General features: G+C 39.5%; 1 protein-coding gene across 1 annotated transcript in view; it reads left to right on the top strand.

Moving 5' to 3' along the window:
- The first annotated feature begins 17 nt into the window (after positions 1–17).
- LOC145343138 (uncharacterized) overlaps positions 18–19,073 on the top strand; it is a 193,809-nt gene continuing 174,753 nt past the window's right edge. Inside the window, exon 1 of the mRNA XM_080189082.1 lies at positions 18–74. The gene's annotated coding sequence lies outside the window, so the exon portion shown is untranslated. The remainder of the gene's footprint in view (positions 75–19,073) is intronic.

Raw genomic sequence — 19,073 nt, 5'->3', positions numbered from 1 at the left:
CGCGCGCGGCGGGGGGGAGACGGGCTGGTGGTTCTTTCTCCTTTATCAATCAGAGGCAAGACCTGCCACTAAAGGTGCGTTGTCCATTTGCTAGTCTCTATTATTACTGCTTTTTATATTTAAAAGTGAACTATTCAACGGGTCAGGCAGCCTCTATGGAGAGAGGGTATCAGCAGGTCAGCTACAGAACCCAGAAAGAAACGGCCGCTTGGACATCAAACATTTCGCTGGTCGCCCAGGTGTTAGTCCACAGCAGTAAACAACAGCCCCCCACTCTTAGTGAAACATAACTCATAGAAAATTATCATAAAACATATCAAATTTAACGATGCAGCCACTCACGTCGCTTCCACAGATGTTGCTTGACTTTCACAGAATGTCCAGTATCTACTGTTTTGTGATATGTACAGACTGTGCTGCCCTAGTAAATTAACTCGAGCTTAACCTTTTATGGTGGGTTGACGCATTTAAAAAAAAATCCAAGGATACACAGGGTTGGAACATAGCATGGTACTGTTCACTCAGTGCATCACTTTCACGTTTTCTAGTGTTAATTTCAATTTGGTCCTAGCTATAGGGAATTTCTGGTGTCCAGTAACACTGAAGTCATCAAAAAGGCTAACCAGCCAATCACATTAAATAATTCTCACAGACAGCAAACCAGGAAGTAATGAGCTGGTTTTGCCCTTCACTTGTTTTTATTTTGTATAAAGAAAGCTTGTGGTATACGCATGGGTTTGAGGTAGAAGCTGAAATAGATAAACAAACAAACTTAAAAAATCCAAATCTTTGGAATTTTTGCATGGAGTAGAGAAATTCAGCAACATAAATTCACATATAAAATCAGAGTGGTTGTTCAACAGTAGTTATTGGCTTAGTGCACTATTAAAAGCCTAGTTTTACCTCATTCAACAGCACTTAAGACTATTTGCATAGACAGTTGAAATTTATTTCAAATCAGATTTCTAAGTGATTTCCTTCTGTGACAACAGGTTTTGAATTTTTGCATTTTACTGCACATGTGTGGATACTAGAAATTGCTGTCAGCTTTGCAGAATAAAAATGGTGAATACTGAGTTTTACATCATTATAATACCAACATTTGGACCATAAAATTGTACTATCTCTTAAAAACAACAATTCATATTTATATAATCCATTTAATATAGTAAAATTTGGAAGGCACTTCACGGGAGGGTTATCAGACAAAACACTGATATAGTCATGTAAGGGACACATGACCAAATGCTTGATTAAAGAGCTCAGTCAACACATACTGCCCTGTATAGTGAGTTATGACATCTCTGCATCACTAAGAATGAAAAATTGTAAGTGCGTGTTTAAAAACAGAACTACGGAAATTCATAAAGTGACTTAAGAGTGCAACCTAATTGAGTGGATGCAAAGCCCAAGTGTTGATGAGGAAAGATGCAGATCATTAGTATACATGAGTAGTGCTTGCCACACAAATTCAATCTTTCAGCGTAATATCTAGCTCATTGTTAAGAATGTGATTTGTATTAACACAATGGGAGTAATTACAGATCTGTTTAAAACACAAGACTGTCTGATTTTCCCTGGAGACATTAGGCATTAAAAGTAGCCTAATGATCAAGTAGCCATGATCAAGTCTTGAATTGGAGTGTTAGTTTATCCTGTCTTTTGCACAAAATGTCATCTGAGTCAAGGTGTTAAAGCGCAAATTAGGAAAAACTGGCCAAGGATTGATAAGATTTAGTTTAGGATTCAGATTTAACCATTGACAGTGGTAATATTTGAACCTGGAACACCAGAGCATTGTTCCAGATTTGTGGTTTACTACTTCAGTGACGTATACCACTAGGCCACAAGATGAACCCAGACTTTTTCAGGGTCATCTATGCCTGCCACAGGATGATTTACCATCTACCATGGTGAGATTCAAGCCAGGTGCTCCAGAGCATTGCTCTAGGTTTGTGGTTTACCTTTTTTAGTTACAATGCCTATTCACAGTGGACAGGGCAAGCATCTCCTTGCTTGCTCCAAAAATCAATTCAGGTTCAAACTGAATCCAATTAATGGACCCACAAAAGAGACATACAACAAAAGGCATTGCACCTGATCTTGGACTCGATCTAACACTTGATCCAGTTCAGTCACCAAGACTAAGACCTGGGCCTGGCAAAACGTACTATTAACAGGTCCAAGCAGCGGGTGACCGAGGGGATTGTCTGCCCTGACTGTCTGCCCCTCTATCACGCCTACATTCATGGCTGGGTATCCTTGGAAAGGGAGCATGCGATGTCAGAGGGCACTGTTGATGCCTTCCGAACCTGTGAGCAAGGGTTGGAGTGCATTATCAATCTCTTTAATCATATTTGGTTTAATGTTTTAAGTTTCCTTTCTTCTTTGCCTTTTGTTTTGGGCGGACCTTCCTTTTTGTTTATTCCTCTGTTAACTTGATTTAGTTTTAATTGTTTTGTCAAAAAGACTAGCTCTGATTGACAATTAACTTGGTTGAAAATGTTCACTAGAGAACCTGCACATCACTTTGCTGTTTAGTGATGCAGTTAATAATTTTTCCTAATTGTGACCAGTTGAACAGGAGTAAGGAAGTCAGTGCTGAGCACAGCTTTTACTGTTCATTTGCTGCTGGAGTTCTTCTGACTAGACTGTGGTTGAAGAGGATTTTTGTGACCCAGATTGGGAGACTTTTTGGGGTACTTTGCCAAGACTTCACCAACATTCCATCTAGTATTTCCCACAAATATTCTGAAGACTTTGCCTAAAGAACGTGTGCGCTCTGCTATTCAAACTTATTGGAGGCCTTACATGAGTCACCTGGAGGTAGGGAGTAATTGGTTATTGATGTGTTAGGAGCCACCCCTTTTCTGGAGTGGGTGAAGGCAAGCAAATCAGCACCAGCTGTTGCATGAGAATGTGACAGAAGAGCTAGTTTGTTGGGTCCCAGATTTGTCTACAGCACCAGGCATTACCACCGCTGATTGTTTCAGAAAGTCAAGGTCAGGAATACAAGAGAAAGAGAAGTCCAGGGAAAACTATAGCGGTTATGGTATGGTACCATCTATGTTCTAGTCAATAGTAAAAATAATAATAGTTTCAAGCAAATTAGTTTGGTAGTCAAACCCAAGATAATTCCATAAGTTGAGATCAAAGAGGTATCTTTGGATGGGGTTGCATGTGAGGGAATGGTCTTTACTTGGAAAAACAATAAGGCCATTTTTTGTTACAGAATAGTGCTGAGGCCAACATCTTCACTGTTATTGAAGTGTAAGTTGGACAGCAACTTTAGGTGACTGCACATATGTAATAAAGTTGGGAAATTGCTGTCTCATTTGTCTTACTATTTCAGTATCTACATGAGAATGATATTTTGACTAGACTCATTTAAAATCCATGGCATGAAATTGCTATATTTGCATGATAGCTGCTTATCTGGACGCAAATCATTAACATTTGTCCATTCTAGTATAAGTAAAGTTTAGAGATTAAAACTCTTAAGTTTACAAGTAAAGTTTAGAGCGAAAAGTATTGTTTCTTGCACGCTATACGGACGAGGCATGCAGTCCTTAGCAATTTGACTTGCTCTACGTGAAGAAACTGCTGAAGGCACTAGATATGTAAAGGCTATGGGCCCTGACAAATAATCTGGCAATAGTACTGAAGAATTATGCTGCAAAACTTGCTGTGGCCCTAGCTAAGCTGTTACACTACACTGGCATCTACCCAGTAATGTGGGAAATTGCCCAGGTTATGTCCTGCATACAGATAAACAGGACAAATCCAACCTGGCCAATACTGCCCTGTCAGTCAACTATCAATCATCTGTAAAGTGATGGAAGGGGTAATCAGTAGTGCTATCAAGTGCACTTGCTGAGCAATAATGTGCTTATTGATGCTCAGTTTGGGTTCCAACAGGGTAACTCAGTTCCTGATCTCATTACAGCCTTGGTTCAAATTTGGATAAGAGCTGAATTCCAGGGTAGGTGGGAGTGACTGCTCCTGATATCAAGGCAACATTTGACGGGGGTGATATCAAGAAGCCCTAGCAAAACGAGAGTCAGTGGGAATCGTGGGAAGACTTTCTGCTGGTTAGAGTCATACCTTGCATAAAGGACAATGGTTCTGGTTGTTGGAGCTCAATCATCTCAGTTCCAGGATATCAATGTAGGAGTTCCTCAGGATGGTGTTCTAAGTCCTGTGATCTTCAGCTGCTTCATCAATGAACTTCCCTCCACCATAAGGAGAAGTGGAGATGCTTGTTGATAATTGCACAGTATTCAGCACCATTTACAACTCAGATAATTAAGCAGCCCATGTCCAAATATAGCAGTCATGGATAACATCCAGGCTTGGGCTGACAGATGGCAGGTAACATTCACGCTATTGTAAGTGCCAGACAATGACCAACTTCAACAAGAGAGAATCTAACCGTCGCTCCTTGACATTCAATGGTATTATCATAGCTGAATCCCCCATAATCAACACCCTGGAGGTTACAATTGACTAGAAACTAAACTGAAGTAAGCATATAAATATTGTGAATAGAGGCTAGGAATTCTGCAACGAGTAACTCATCTCCTGACTCTCCAAAGGCTGACCACCATCCAACAAGACACAAGTCAGGAGTGTGATGGAATACTCTGATTGCCTGGATGAGTGGAATTTCAACAACGCTCAGAAGAGCTTTACATCATCCAGGACAAAACAGTTCATTTGGCACCCCATCCATAAATATCACGGTTGCAGCAGTTTATACCTAAGTTAGCACCTTGCAAACTCATGACATCTGCTGTCTAGAAGAACGAGGGCAGCAGATGCATGGGAATGCCACCACCTGGAAGTTGCCCTTCAAACCATTCACCATTCCGGCTTAGAAATATATTGCCATTCCTTAGGTGTCATTGGGTCAAACACCTGGAACTCTGTCCTTAACACTGCTATGGATGTACCTATGTCACATGGACTGTAACAGTTCAAGAAGGCAACTCACCATCGCACTTTCAATGGCAATTAAGGATGGGCAATAGATTCTGGCCTAGTCAGTGATTCCCACATCTCAAACACAAATGAAAAATTGGATAGATGTTAGCGAGGATACCAGGGAGAACTCATCTGTCCTTCACAACTATGCCCTTGGATTGTTTATGTCCATCTAGGAGAGCAGACAGGATCCTAGTTTAATGTCTCATTTGAAAGATGACTGTCAATCTATTGATTTAAAATTGTAAGTTGTGTGAAATCATGCCCAATTTTCATCCCTTGAATAAAAATTTAAATCGTTATGTTTTGAGATTTTCTTGAGGGTAATAATGCTGAATACTTTGCTGTAGTAAATGCTTTGTGGCAGAAGGGGGAGATATTTATACAATGCTGGAGCTTCCTCTGAAGAAACCAGAACAAACATTGTGCCTTGTGTTCTAATAAATGTCATAACAATAAGAATATTAGAAATTTTAACAAGGTTCTACCTAGAGAATCTTGTGCCTCCAGTTACAGTGGAAACCAAGTGACATTTTCCAACCTTTGTGTTACTGTTCTGAGAATGAAGTGCATTTCATGAATGCATTATTTTACAGTTATTGGTATTCCCAATTTCAATGGGAGATGTAGAGTAACAGGTGTCAAATTTTACTTCAGTGGTAGAACTCAGTTCTGAGCCAAAGTCATGGGCTAAGCCCCATTTCAGAGACTTAAGCATGTAACTTTTGCTTTACCACAATACTGAAGGCTTGCTGCAATATTGCTGCCTTCGCTGTACAGCAAAATAAACTTACACATGAACAGGATTTTACATTTTCCTACATCACAATAGAGGCAACATTTCCAGAATAATTAATTGGCTGTGAAGTACCGTGAGAATAGAAGCCTGGTATCTCCCAACTCCATGCCCATCTTTTCTGGAATCCCATTTTCAAATCCCTCCAAGCAGATTTCTACCTTGCACAAAACCAAGATGGCTATTATCAAAGTCGCAAGTACCATTCTCATGCAATTGTGACTATGGTAGACTATCCTTCCCCATGGCTTCTCCTCCATTGTCTAATTGGGCAGGACTTCACTTGTCTGTTTCCTTACTTATCTATCTAATCCTAGTCAGAAAGTCGCTTGCAATGGCTTATCTTCCTGTTCCTACAATTGTATACCTCTGTCCTTCAGGGCACAGTAAAATGTCTCAACACCAAGTTAAAGTCCAACAGATTTACTTGGTAGCACAAGCTTTCAGAATGTTGCTCCCTTAAGGTGAGTGACCCCTTCAGGGGCCCGTCTTTGTTGCCCTTTTAATTCTCATCTCTGTGCTCCCTGCTGGTGACGTCATCCAAAAACACAAGTTTCCACATGTAAACTGCACCTTTCTTGACCTCAGATGCCCCTTTAACTGATAATGGGATCAAATCTATCATCTTCACTTGCTGCCAAAAATTCTGTTCCTTTGCCATGAGCATCATCCCTCTCCCTGTCAACTGTTTTAAGTCTGAACTAAATTGTTTGTAACCTGGATGTTATGCTTGACTGCAAATGAGTTTCTAACCACAGATCCACTCCATCATTTTAATTCCTATTTCCACTTTTGTAACAGCACTTGACCCCATCCCTGGTTCTGCTCATCTGCTGCTGAAACACTTATCCATGCCTTTGTTATTTCTGGACTGGCCTCTGTTCTAACATATTCCTGACCAGTCTCCTATCTTTCATACTCCACAAATTTAAGCTCATACAACACTGTTGCTTATATTCTGAACTCTCATCAAGCCTCCGATTCAAGATCAGCTTCTTCCCTGCTGCCATCTGACTTTTGAATGGACCTACCTTGCATTAAATTGATCTTTCTCTATACCCTAGCTATGACTGTAACACTACATTCTGGACTCTTGTTTCCTTCTGTATGAACGGTATGCTTTGTCTGTATAGCACACAAGAAACAATAGTTTTCACGGTATACTAATACATGTGACAATAATAAATCAAATCAAATTCATTTATCATCCTGTGCTTGCTGTCCTATTTGTCTCCTGGTTAAGCAACGCCTCTTTTAAAATTCTCAACCTTGTTTTCAAATCCCTTGAGTGCCTTTACTGACACATTTCAGTAAATTCCCTCACCTCATTAACCTTCTGAGATATCTACTCTCCTCTAATTCTGGCCTCTTATATCTCCTTGATTTTAATTGTTCGAACATACCTTCACTGCCAAGGTTCTGAGACACTGCCTAAATCTGACCACTTTTCTCACTTTCCTCCTAAGACCCTCCAGAAAACCTATTCTGCATCAATAATGGTCTAGTGAAGTGCCTTAGGATATTTTATGGTGATCCAGGCACTCTGTGTAAATGCAAGTTTGTGTTAGGATATCATGACGACATAAAAGGCTCCATATAAATGCAAATGATTTATTTCAAACAAAGCGTTCTTCCCCTTTTGATCTGGTGTGGCAATATATTTTCATTTTAATTTTGATTTGATTTTAATGTATTTTAATTTTTAACTATGATGTTCAGCATTAGTCCTGCTATACATGTTCTTCTGTTAAACAATAAACCAGTAAACCTTGCAAAGAAGCAACTGGGAAGTGACACCGCTTCAACCGTCAACATTCTGTAGGCTCCACAACAGATAATTCCGGATTCTGCTACGTAGAGTGGAGATGCAGTTTATGAACAGAAAGAACTATAAAAGAGAAAGAAGGAATGTAAGAGGGTTGAAAAAAGGTAAATGTGAGGTGATGCATTTTAGTAGAATGATCCAGGGCAGGACTTACTCAGTTAATGGTAGAGCACTGGGGAGAGTTACAGGTGGATTGAGATCTAGCGGTGATTGTTCATAGCTCCTTGAAAGTGAAATCACAGGTGGGTAGGGTGGTGAAGAAGGCATTCGGCATGCTTTGTTTCATTGATCAGCACATTGAATACAGGAGTTGGGATGTCTTGTTGAAGTTACACAAGACATTGGTAAGGCCACACTTGGAATATTGTGTGCAGTTCTGGTCACTATTATAGAAAGGATATTATTAAGCTAGAAAGAGTGCCGAAAAGATTTACTAGGATGCTACCGGGACTTGATGATTTGAGTTATAAGGAGAGGCTGGATAGACTGGGACTTTTTCTCTGGAGTGAAGGAGGCTGAAGGGTGATTTTATAGCGGTTTATAAAATAATGAGGGGCACAGATCAGCTAGATAGTCAATATATTTTCCCAAAGATAGAGGTGTCTAAAACTAGAGGGCATAGGTTTAAGATGAGAAGGGAGAGATACAGGAGTGTCCAGAGGGGTAATTTTTCAGAGGGTGGTGAGTGTCTGGAACAAGTTGCCAGAAGTAGTAGTAGAGGCAGATACAATTTTGTTTTTTTGAAAAGCATTTATATAGTCACATGGGTAAGATGTGTATAGAGGGATATGGGCCAAATGTGGGCAATTGGGATTAGCTTAGGGGTTTAAAACAAAAGGCGGCATAGACAAGTTGGGCCAAAGGGGCTGTAAACCTCTGACTCTGAAATACTTGGAGTGAGTAGAAGAATTTGATGAGACAAAGAGAATGAGAGAGACAACGAAAGAGACTGAAGAGGATGAGCACAATCCAGTTGCCACCCAATTGTAAATATGGTATGTCAAAAATTATATTGAATGAGTTGGGTCTCTAAATTTGCACGATAGCCTTAAATTCCATTATCAATTCCCCAGATACATTTTTTATAGGACCACCTTGTTAACTTGTTTCTTATTTAAGTATCTACAGAAACTCTATAATTAGTTAGCTTTCTCTTGTACTCTTGCTTTTTTCAGCTTATCAATCTTTTTGTCATTCTTTGCTGTTCTTTATATTTTTCCAATCTTCTGACCTGCCCATCTTTGTATAAATAGCTTCATACTGTCCTTAAGTGTAATGCTGTGTTTAACTTGTTAACATCATGTTGAGCACTCCCCTTAGAATGTATCAATTCCAAATGTGTGTATTCTGAGGTATTCCTTTAAATGTCTGCCATTAAACCTCCTATTGATCTATCCTTTATACACATTTGTCAGTGTACTTTAGACAGCTCCATCTTCATGCCCTCATAATTACTCTACTCTTATTTTAGTTTAAAATACTAGTTTTGGATGCACTCTTTTGTCTCCCTTAAACTGAATGTAAAATCAATCATATTATGATCTCTGCTACCTAATGGTGCCTTCACTATGAAGTTATCAATTAATCAAAACTCATTGCACAGTACTAGATTTGGTATAATCTTCACTTCAGCTGGCTCCAGAATATGCTGTCCTAAGAAACTTTCTCAAACATTCAATGAACTCCTCATCTACCATGTCTTTGCCCATTTGATTTTTTCCAATCTTTGTGTAGATTAAAATCTCCCAAGATTTTATAATTTCTTATCTCTACCCAAGATGCTCCTACATCACAATATCATGAACTTGAGTCATCCCTCACTAACGTACTATTATCATCATTAATTAACAGAGCCACCCCTCCATCTTTACCTAACTTCTTGTCCTTTCTAAATATCACAAACTCTTAAAAATTCAGGTTCCGATCTCTTTCATCCTGTAGCCATGTCTCTGTACTCGCTGTAAAATTGTACTTATTCATTGCTATTTACACTATCAGTTCATCCATTTTGTTTTGAATGCTTCAATACTGAATCTTTATTATTTTGTAGCATATAGCATTATCTGCAGATTTAGTCTTAGATTTATACTTTCTGTTCCCTCTTGCCATTATCCGTTTATCATTTCCCCGATTTAATACCTTTTCTCACTTGCCTGGCCTCTACTCTTTGGTTTGCCACATCTTCCCAAATGTGATTCCTTATCCCCACTATTCAACTCTCTTTACTTCCCTAGTTAATGGTGATTTTCAGTATGCTACTCTGACTTTGGGGGCATATTTGTTAGCTTTGTATAAAGCGAATAACAGTAGCTAGAATGGTGTGCCTTATTTTGGAGATCACTGGAACAGAACTGGTGAAGTTTGAATCAAACTTTGTATCCACAGGCTGTTTGTAACTAGCAATATTAAAATATAAACATTGTAGCAAAGCATAGAAAGTGGGAGTGGAATGAATACATCGTTTTGGTCCCATTTGACTACTCAGCATGAGTTTTGAAAATCTGAAGTTGTTTTGGAAACTTCCATTTCTCTAATGGTCTGTCCTTCGACTCTTAAAAGTGGGAAGAAAAAAGATGCACGCTTGCATTTTCACATTAATGTTGCACATATCTGAGAAAGTTGTTGATCAAAATTTGCTTAAACATTATAAAATACTATATTGGTACAGCCACATTATGAATTTGTGGAAATTAAGCAGATTATTTTTTATGATCTCATCTCTTCAAAAGCAGCCCAGTGAGCCTTTTTTCCCCCACAGTGAAGGATTGTGTTTGATTTTAAATTGGTAGTTTACTATAAACTTGTCTTTCCAAATTTTCATTGCACAAGGTGCACAGCAGGAAATATGCAAAATAATCCTTGAAACTGCTTTCAAGAATGAATAATGAAGTGTAAAGGCTGTGAGCTTTTTGTTTAGTCGTCTTGCATATTGGCAACAATCTGGTTTGGTCTGTTGGTATTCTTGTTACGAGTCAATTGAAATATTTTACAGCTTTCCAAATACATTCCAAAGAGTATTCCTTAACATATTTCCAGACAAAAAATGACCAAGGGCTGGATTTTCAGCTGAGCTGACTTGAGAGCCCTTTAAAAACGACAGGTTGGTCCCAATTTGGATTTCTGACCCCATTCCAGGACTGTCCAATTTTCAACTTTTTAAAAGGTGTGAGATTGTGGGCTGGTTCCTGTCAATCTCGCACCCAGGGTTCCTGACGTGGCTGGCTCCATTGTGGAAATAGGTGTGTCCTGCTTCTCTGCAATACTCATGGAATCAGGCTAGGTTTTTATAGCACCTGAAACTTGTTGTGAACCCTAGCATAAATGATGGGACACTTTTAGAAAGTGAATTGTAAAGGACCTCTTCATACTTCCCCAGTGCCAAGTTATGGCACTCCACCCATCCCCTATGGCTCTTCTTGCCCATATGCCAATCTATGGCACTTCCACATTCATTGATTATATAAATGTATAGTAGGTCAATGAACCATATAGTGATGCTAGAATGTACTTAAGAAAGGCTTTTCATTCACCCTTTTCCATGATATTAAAAACATAACTTCACTACAAAGCAATAAAAGTGTCAATCATCCAGATCCTTTAAAGTATTTTATGTAAAACAAACAGTGGAATTGACTGCAGAGATCAGAAAGCCAGAGCTGTCAATCAGGAGATTTGTTCTCTGGTGCTCACTTGTGTCAACAAGAGTAATGGATGTCTGGGCTCTCACCCAAACATATGTAAGGCTGCCAGATGAGAGACAGTTAAAAATGGAACAGGTGACTTTCTCACATCTTTCCTGCCAACCTGACAGATTGCAATTTTAGATTAGCCCCAAGCCATTGGGTCCTCCTTAAAAATGCAGATGGGCTCCAAATTATGTCGTCAGATCCAGTATCTGCTATTTTAGCTGAAGTAGGGCAACAGTGAAGTGTTTCCTCATCGAACCAAACCTGTCAGGCACAGCAATCAAACCAACTCTTATCAAGGCCAGTCTTCCATCACCAATCACCCTTTTAGTTACAGTGATACCTGAATGCTAGACAATGGTTACAGAGTGCAGATCCATCTCAAGTCTATTGACTACCAGCCTGAGTGGAGCCAGCTGATTTTAAAACCCCCACTGCTCCTTCTCTAGTGGGTGAACTTACATTCACAATAGGGGGAACTCGTATTCACAAGGGAGCATCATTTGATTGATTGGGGCAATTGAATAATGCTCCCACGTGGCCGTCATAACAGTGAAGTTTAAAATTTTAATTTGATTCCTCTGGGCCCTACTACAAAACTTTTGGTCTTCCCTTTTGTCCAGAGTGAAGTTCCCTTGCTGAGCTCCACTGATTCACTTCATTTATTTTGAGAAATGTTCCCTTGAATCTTCAGTGGTGGCTTACTGCCACCTGAATTCAATGATCTAACAGCAGCTTTCAGCCATTTTCCTGGCTGTTTGGATCAGGAAGTACATAGGAAGTATACAAATGAGGTCCAAATGACAAAATTGGCCGAGCTGCAGGGGAGGCATGCAACTCAGTTTGCAACATTCCTGCTGAATTAAGCCCTAGACGTCACTAATTTGATGTGTCATTTGCGCAGATAATATATAATTTGTATGGAATGCAACATTTGTAATTATTTTCAATTGTTAATGTCCCACAGTATTAACATGTAAGGGTCTTTAAAGTCAGTTTTCATTGCTGATTCAAAAACCCATTTGGTTTTTCTGTATTTTAACATTGAAAATGCAGAGAAAAACAGTAACAATCCATTTTTATTTTGAATGTCAATAAATCTCAAGAAAGAGACTACCAGTGCACGTTTAAACTAAGTAATAACCAGCAATTATTTACAGGCATCACCTAAATTTAGTTATAGAAGATCCCATGATACTTCATTGAAAAACAATACAAGAGTTCTCCTTAATTTTAAAACAGATAACTGCTGTATTTAGTGGAATAAACAAAGCATCATTGAATCAGAAAATTGTACAGCATTGAGGCAACAACAAAGTTATGCTGTTCCTTATAGAAGGAGCTAAGTGTTCATTCTTTTTGTGTCTGTAGAATGTTTAAGTTTTTTTACTGGCCAGAATTAAAAATATAACTTAGATTTTATTCTATTGTGTTTTGAACACATTTTGAAAGTATAGTTGCATTATGAACTTTTGTTGTGGAGACTTGTTCTCTATGGATGTAGAAATGTAGCTGACCATGTAGATGCCTCTTCCCAAATCATGCAGAAAAACCTGGAACCCAGACAACTTTGTGTTGTGCACTCAGTGCTGCCTCATACTATGCCAAAATACAGTTTACAGCTTGATTTAAATCTCTTTTATTTAATATGCCAACATCAGCCCTCAACATCTTCCTTGTCCTCTGAAGCTCCAGTTTGCAGCACCAGACCTTGCATGTCTTGTTATTTCCTTCGAAGGTCAGGCCTTTATACAATATTGGACTGCTCACCAATTAAAATGCTTGGTTTGAGACTATATATATATATATAATTTCAACAAGTTATGTTGCGGATATATAAAAATACCATGAAAATATATAACTCACAGGAAGCTTTTCTTTAAATTAACTGATCAAAATCGATGACACGTTCCATGATGCAAATATATGGAAATGCTTTATTACATTTGTGTGCAGCTGTAGAATTTCTTGATGAATATAACATAACTTCTGTGAATTACTGATAACATATAAAAGTAATTATCTGTTTCGTTGAGAATTAAGTACAAAATAGAAAGTGAAAACTTATGTTTCAAAATTGCTATCATTCCCAAGAGTGGTTTCAGGGTACTTACAAGGCAGTGAACAAAATGTGAACACTGAAGAGAGAGAAGGGTATGTGGAATAAAATAATTGTTGCACACAGGATTTTTAGGAGGCTTTTGAAAGATGGAGAAGAAATTACAAAGGGTGAGGCATATGACTTGACAATTTTTAGATGTTGTTCTCTGGATTTGGGTGATGCTGAAAAAGCCACGTTTATTGCACATGCTAAAGGACTGGTATTGAAATTTTCTGTGATCTGCTGTCCTTGTAGTGATCATGCTTTTACAATGTTAGTAGATGGTGAATAAAGGAGTTGTCAGTGGTGGAATAGCGGAAGCAGGGAATGAGGTATAAGCCATTGTCAAATTTGCTCACCTCGCCATTACCTCATGGGATCAAAAGTCTTTGTGCCAATTTAGATGTCACCCAGACAGTCATTCACTCACTGTAGGCCAAACATTGTGTTGATCAGGGAATCAATAGTGCAGAAGAGAAAAATACATATCCATCATGGTTCAGTAAAGCCTCTTTGTTAATTCAAATTTAACCATCTGTCATGGTGGGATTCAAGCTTAGTCCCCAGAGCATTGCCCTATACCTCTGGGTTTCTAACCCAGTAACAATACCACTGCGCGCGCGCACCGCACCCCCCCCCCGATCATAAATTAGCTGTGTGTTCAGAGAATGGAATACTTTTCTATTAATGAATCTCACGTGCTGCCAGGGAGTTCTCCAGGCCATGTATATGCTGTCGATGGTGCCCATACTTGCAGGAAGTCTGAGATCACAGCAAATCCCATGGTTCAGATAGTGTGGTTTTTGCCATCCATGTAGAATTGCAGATAATTCTCAGCTTTATTGAAAAGGGCATCAATGGCCTATGCATTTGTGAGATTCTGAAAGTTCTTGGCGGAGCCTTGAAGGGATCTGCTGGCAAAAGAAAAAAAAGTGGCATTTACCTTTAAAGTAACCAGCCTAGGTGCCCTTAAGTTCTTAAAGCATGTGCTCCTCACTGAGAAGGGGCTACCACATCCCAAGTCAAGTAAAGGTGCAGTGTCTTCTTATTTCTACGTATGAGCTGCAGCTTCTGTTGACCATGGTTGCACCAAGTATCTTAGAGTTTGCACTCCTTGAGAGTAACTGGGATTTTCTGGGGCCTGTTGGCTCTTGCTCTGCAACACAGTGGTTTCCCTGAAGCTGCACTTGTGGCAAACCCTTTTCCTCAAGGTAGTGTTGCCTACAGCTTGATTTCACCATTCGTGCATATGTGAATGGATACAATTGAACCATCACTAATAGTTCCCCTTGAACGGTGTCCCTCCATCTCCAAAGGAGCAATCTAATCTCAAGTCCATGAGCTCCTCTCGATATGTACATTGCACCTTCAGGCCACCTCTTGTAGGCTGATGTTGTGGAAGTTGGTAGGTGGCTGAGCATCCCTCTCTGTGCACTCATCATTTGTAATGCACACCATTTGTAAAGGAGTAAAGCTTGTTCATTATGCATTAGACCCTTGAGTCCACTCACTGACCCATGCTGTCCATGATTTGAGCAGGAAATTAATAGGATGTCCCTCCAAAAGGCCCAAAATTGTTGTGTTCAAGTGCTCCCACAGACCTTGCGACCACTCTCCTATAAATTTTTTCAGGCTTATTTTTATAACTGCCATTCATCACTCCCATCACCCACCAAGTTCCTTCCGCCCCCTCCATAGACGACATCTCCTAACTCCCATACCTCCTGTAACTGAAAAATTACAGATGGCATGGTAGCACAGTGGTTAGCACTGCTGCTTCACAATGCCAGGGAGCAGGTTCGATTCTTGGCTTGGGTCACTTTGTGTGGAGTTTGCATGTTCTCCCTGTGTTTGCATGAGTTTTCTCCGGGTTTCCTCCCATATTCTGAAAGACATGCTGGTTAGGTGCACTGACCCGAACAGGTGCTGGAATGTGGCGACTGGGGGAATGTCACAGTAACTTCATTGTAGTGTTAATGTAAGCCTTACTTGTGACTAATAAATAAACTTTAATTATCCAGTCTACCACATTACTATTGACCCCGTTATTGTACATAACAGGCACCAGAGTGTAGCATCTAGGGGATTTTCATAGTAACTTCATCGCAGTGTTAATGTAAGCCTACTGTGACACTAATAAAGTTTTAAAAAAACAATATTCCTGTCCTCCCCCAAATGCTTCAGTGTTGATGTCCTCAAACTGTTTGTTGACCTTTTCCCTCCATTCTTGAGGCCATATGAAAATCTAATTTTTGAGACCCACATCTTGAAAACTCCATGTCTTTTCAGCTGTGAGATACAGATACCTCTCCTGAACATTACTGTGCCCTCTTTCTACCAATACCATGAATTGAACCCCCAGGACCAAATGCCTTAGCTGGCTAACCATACTTATACACTATACTGTGCATGACCATCACTGCCTAGAGAGACCTTCCCTCACTGAAGACCATGATAAGACCATGCATGCCATGCAGATCCCACTAGCATGGCCCTTACAGCCTGAGGATAAGCTCTGAAATATTCCCCCAACAGCATGGCTTCAGCCCCTGGACAGTCTGTGGCCTTTCCCGAGCAGTTCTTCAACTTTTGCCCTTAGACTGTCTTTCATTCTTCAACTCTTTCTTCGCTGCCTCCCAGTTCTACCTCAGTCTTACTGTCCCCATTGCTTGTGGCTCCCATGCCCAGTCTTGGCACAGCTTGTGCTGCAGGCACCTGATATTTTGTGGTTATGATATTAAAGGGAGACAAAAAAGTAGTGCCTTCTGAACTCAAGTTGTGGATGAGGAAGCCCTTTAACTGAGGAAGAATGCTGTTGCTGTAGAGGGAATGCAGCAAAGGTTTACTAGGCTGATTCCTGGGATAGCTGGACTGTCGTATGAGGAGAGACTAAGTTGGTTAGAATCATATTCATTGGAGTTTAGAAGAGTGAGAGGGGATCTCATAGAAATTTATAAAATTCTGACAGTATTAGACAGGGTACATTCAGAAAGAATGTTCCCAATGGTGGTGGAGTCCAGAACTAGGGATCGTAGTTTGAGGATAAGGGGTTAATCTAAGGATTGAGGTGTGGAGAAATTTCTTCACCCAGAGAGTGGAGATCTGTGGAATTTACTCAACAGAAAGTAGTTGAGGCCAAAACAGTGTGTGATTTCAAAAATAAATTAGATACAGCTCTTGGGGCTAAAAGGATCAAGGGATATGCAGGGGAAGGTGGGATCAGGGTATTGAATTTGATCAGCCATAATAATGAATGATGCAGCAGCTCAAATGGCCTACTTCTGCTCCTATTTTCTGTGGGTTTCTACATATGAAGCTTTCCAGGTCTGTGCCACTTGTGTACAGTTATAAATTGCCCACTAGCAGATTTTAATTTAAAGGGGGAATGTAATTCTGGTGAATGGGTCTTTTAATTAATATTCATGAGATACAAAGAAATGCAAATGTGATTTTTTTTATTCATTTAGGCCAGCATTTATTGCTCATATCTAATTGCCCTTGGAAAGACGATAGTGTGCTGCCTTCTTGAACTGCTGCAGTCCACGTAGTGTAGGTACACCCACAGTGCTGTCAGGGAGAGTTTCCAGAATTTTGACCCAGCAACAGTAAATGAATGGCAATGTATTTCCAAGTCAGGATGGTGAGTGGCTGGAGGGGAACTTCTAGGTGGTGGTCTTCCCTTGTGTCTGCTACTTTGTCCTTGTAGGCGATAGCGGTTGCGAGATTGGAAGGTGCTGTGAGACCCTGGTGAGTTCCTGCAGAGCATTTTGTAGATGGTGCGTACAGCTGCCACTGTGCATTGGTGGTAGAGAGAGTGAATGTTTGAGGATGAGATGCCAATCAAGTGGGCTACTTTGTTCTGGATGGTATCAAGTTTCTTAAGCGTTATTGGAGTTGTACTCATTCAGGCAAATGGAGAATATTCCATCACATTTCCGACCTGTGCCTTGTAGATCGTGGATAGGCTTTGGGAAATCAGGAGGTGAGTTACTCACTGCAAGATTTATAGCCTGTAACTTGCTCTTGTAGCAAGTATTTTTGCGCTTTTATTTTGGGAGGCAGGAAAGCGAATGGTGTAAGATGGTAGCTATCATGAAATATTCACAACATTCATGTACGTTAAGGGGATTAGTGGGGTAAATTTGTGGGGTTGCAGGTGTAGGGCCTGGATACGATGCTCTGTTGGAGAGTTGATGCAGACTCAATGGGGTGAATGGTCTCCTGCACTGTAGGAATTTTACGATTCTGTGGTTATCAATCTTTATGATTGCTTGAAAAGAAAGCTCATAACAGAAACATGAAAGCAGCTGCCTTAACTACTAGGAATTGAAAGTCTGACCTTCCTTATTGGTATGGATTGGTTACTTACTTAATAAACACATCAGGGAGTTAGCATATTTTATGCTATTAATATGCTTATCCTTATCCAGTTGCAGTTCTGCCTTTTAATTAACTGTGTTTAACTTTTTACTCAAGACTAATTTGTTCCTTGGCTGTTGCATTTTAATCTTTTCCCTCCAGATAATGAAAGGAGAAAAGAAATTTTTGAATTTGAATAAAAAAAAATTCACAGCAACAACTAAATCCACTTCTCTTAATTAAGATGAGGAGATGCACACTATTAATAATCGTCTTAAATTCTTGAACTGCTACTTCTCCTACTAAGTAGTTTTCAATTGCAGAAAGCAATACATCTTTCATGGGAATCAACAATCATAAGTAACTAGTTATTATTATCTTGGCTTGAATGTTGGATGAGAATAGTTGATCAGAAGCCCTCTCAAAGGCTATTATGCTGCATGTTGTTAATACTGAACAAACCAGATCCCAGATTGAAATCCGTCTCTTTTGCAATCTTTTTTTCTGTATCGTAGAAATGAGGAAGAACTACGGAATCCAAAAATACAGGACTCTAAATGATAACTTTTAAAAGTTGAAGGATTAAAATATTTATGAAAAAACAAGACTTAAACATGCAAGATAAAAGATGAACAGTGAGAAAGAAATAACCCCCACAGTGCTTTATCAGAGACACACAATAAAATGCTCTCTTTAGCAACAGATTCTGTTAACCAAAAAATCCACGAAATATTACCCAATGCACAAAATTGCTTTTTTGTAAACAAAAGTTTTTTTAGCGACTTCCCAGAATAAATCCTCACTGCTGTGGTTTACCGAAGTGAGACTCAAACCAACTGTTTCTCAGGACAAATATTTTCATGGCACAAAATATAAGTTGCTTTTCTTCAGTTAAAATACTTTCACAGCTTTTCTAGCACCCTCCAAACACACAGGAAATGGCTTTCAGTGGGACTTCCCTCAGAGCAACTCACTGGAGCTTAAGTTCTGTTGTCATAAATACCCTTTTCATCTTATTTTATCATTGTCTTCTAACACCTTTGTAAACTCAGAATCCAAAAATATTAAAACCTTTCATGTTCCCATTTTACCACTTTGTTTGAGTCAATCAAATTTCAAAACACCTGCCCCTGTTTACTTACAAATCTCATAAATGATGCAAATGATCTTTGTTGCCTACAAAACTTCTTTGAAATGCAATAGCCATGTACTAATTTCAACACTTATCCCCAAATGCAAATTTTAAACTTCCTCTACTTGTAGGTCAAAACCCACCATAAAATCACATTACAGGATTCAAAAAGGTTTTACCTTTCAGCTGTG

Source organism: Carcharhinus amblyrhynchos, chromosome 5 (assembly GCF_965287045.1).
Source record: "Carcharhinus amblyrhynchos chromosome 5, sCarAmb.v2.hapA, whole genome shotgun sequence".
Taxonomy (NCBI): domain Eukaryota; kingdom Metazoa; phylum Chordata; class Chondrichthyes; order Carcharhiniformes; family Carcharhinidae; genus Carcharhinus; species Carcharhinus amblyrhynchos.
This window is presented reverse-complemented; position numbering and strand designations above follow the sequence as displayed.